Here is a 2751-nt window from a genome sequence, read left to right as displayed (position 1 = left end):
TTCGAAATAGGACTAGGTAATACGTACCCTTTAAATTGATATGACATAAAGGAACGACCCTAGTTTTAATTGAGTTAGCTATATCCATTGCATTAGCCACATAAAAGAGTCACAATGACTAGACCATCTAATAAATGCATTAAGTATGGATCAACTTCTTGACGCAAAGTGATAAGTCATCAATTGACGACCCTAGTTTATTTTATTTATTTCACAGCATGTTGTTCTTCGTGTTTTTATAATTGAGTTAGGGGATATCAATAGCATCAGTTACACATAAGAGTCATGATTCAAATCGATAATCAATCCATGTTTTAAATTAGCTTACTGTCATAAAACAGATATACAAAACACCCCTTGTAACTGCCTTGGCATTTAACCTCTCATAACTGTTGTAACTGCCTTGGCAGTTAACCTCTCATAACTGTTTTGACAATTAACACACACACACGTTATATATACTATTGTATGTTGTTATTTAGAGGTATGACATTTGTATCATATGGAACATATAGATTGAAGATTCAATACAGATTTCTCAGTGGTTTTATAACACGTTATCAGCACGAACGGACTCTTCACGGAAAAATTATCGGCGATCTTCAACATCAGGAATTCATTAACACCATTTTGGTTTCAGATAATTTCTGTTCATCACAATCCGGGTACGCATCAAATCTCCACACTATATTCAAAATGCTTCCATGTTATCAGTATAGCATTGTGTATCCAATAATGAAAAAAAAAATCGAATTTACAAAAAAAAAAAAAAATTTCTACGACGGCATGCAAACAAACAACCTTTTTTTTTTTTGTTCAAGTATTTTGAAACTGGACTTCTAATTTGATTCTTTGGATCACAAAACATAGGTTTTCCTTTTGAACTTTAGAACAAATTAGGACTGCCCTGTTATCCAAAAACGAAATCTATCATCACGAAATCGAAAATACAGTTTTTTTTTCTAACAATCCGGCGGTCACTGCCGCCACAAGCAACCGAACAAAACACACAAATAGGGGTTTATATCTTACCCGAAAACCTTCCTCCGGCGATTCAACTCACCGGCAGCGACGACGCAGTTCCTCCGATATCCGGCTGCTTAACCGGAGAGTAGTTGTCGGCGACAACCACGAAGGACAGGAGCATTGACACACCGATCTTTACACGGAGATGAAACCCGTAGATCTTATATTTGGTGACTGAAAATACCCACCTGCGGAGGCATCTTCTACTCGACGATGACGAAGTCGCCGAAACTCCGGTGATCTTTTACCCCAAAACCCGACGATGACGGAGTGGTTGTTGAGAGGTGTTGTGGTCCTTCAATGGCCAAATCCAGATGAGAGACGAAACATATATAAGATTATTTCATTAATATTTAATATTCAATATATAATTTATAACAAATGTTGCTTTTAAGATTTTAAAAGTTGCTGTGCTTTAACAGTTGTCTCCCACCGAAACAAAATATATAAAATTGTTTCTTACACATGTGCTTTAACAGTTGTCTTCCACAGAAACAAAATATATAAAATTGTTTCTTACACATAATTGTTTATGAAAAAAAAAAGGAATTGATTTTTTTAAGGAACTGATCTTTTGAGATAACTATGGAAAATAATTTTCGAATTCCTTTGGAAGTTTGACTACAAAACTATACAAATCTTGACGGAACAAGGAAAATAAATTTCGAATTTTATTGAAGTTTAATATTTTTTATTATATTCAAATTTTTATTTAAATTATCAAAACACAATTTCTATTTACAATCAAAATCATATAAGAGTTTCCAAATTCTTACTCTATTATTAAAATGGCGTAAAGTATAGAACCTGCAGTTCTACCTATAGAGAACCTGAAGTTCTCCTATAATATGTATTTTGTATTGTGGCTTGTTTTTAAATCCATGATTTTTTTTTCTCATTTGTGGATAAAACGTCGAATTTATCAAAGCTTGAATTCACCGCACTTAACATCTCGGGTAACAACTACCTCCCATGGACTCTTGATGTTAAAATTCATTTGACAGCAAATTATTTGGGGGAGAAAATTATTGAGGCAAATAAATATGGGATGTCAAATCATTGGTCCCGCGCATGTCGCACCCCTAAACACCTCATTGAGGCATCTCAACGCATAATGAAAAGAATGTTGAAACTAATTGAGGATAATGTACTTCTTATGCTTTACTTTTCACACTGTGACCTTTGTATTTTGAAACTCTTGCAATGTTTCATTTTACTTCTTTGCATTAACTTTTATTAATTTTTATTTCCTGAAGAAATATGTATACTAGCTCCAGTAAAACTATTATTAGTGATGAATGTCTGGTAGATAGCGGTAGTACTAACACTATTCTCAAATATATGAAATTTTTCTCTGAGTTGTCTCCGGCAGAGACACCGATTAGTACTATCCTTGTCGAAGGCTCCGGCAGAGCACACATAACATTAACTTCGGGTACCAAATTAACTATTGATAATGCATTATTTTCTAGTAAATCCAGAAGAAATTTACTTAGCTTTAAAGATATTCGAAAAAACGGTTACCACCTAAAAACAATATCTTCAAAAAATATTGAATATCTTCAAATTACTTCAAACAAAAATGGCCAAGAAACAATTGTTGAACAATTGGAAGCCTTATCCTCTGGATTATATTGTACTAATATCAATCCTGTCGAATCATACATGGTGAGTAACCAAAAGCTATTAGATAAAGACACATTCAATATATGGCATGACCGTCTA

General features: G+C 33.6%; 1 long non-coding RNA gene across 1 annotated transcript; it reads right to left on the bottom strand.

The window, feature by feature from the left end:
• Positions 1 to 299: 299 nt before the first annotated feature.
• On the bottom strand, positions 300 to 1383 carry LOC110913331. The gene is made up of 2 exons (XR_002578394.2): positions 1033 to 1383; positions 300 to 685 (listed from the first exon to the last, which is right to left on the bottom strand). It is a non-coding gene; the product is annotated as an uncharacterized LOC110913331 (long non-coding RNA).
• Positions 1384 to 2751: the final 1368 nt, after the last annotated feature.

The sequence above is a fragment of the Helianthus annuus genome, chromosome 2, assembly GCF_002127325.2.
Source record: "Helianthus annuus cultivar XRQ/B chromosome 2, HanXRQr2.0-SUNRISE, whole genome shotgun sequence".
Classification (NCBI taxonomy): Eukaryota; Viridiplantae; Streptophyta; class Magnoliopsida; order Asterales; family Asteraceae; genus Helianthus; species Helianthus annuus.
Note: the sequence above shows the minus strand (reverse complement) of the source record. Positions and strands in the feature narration are given on the sequence as shown.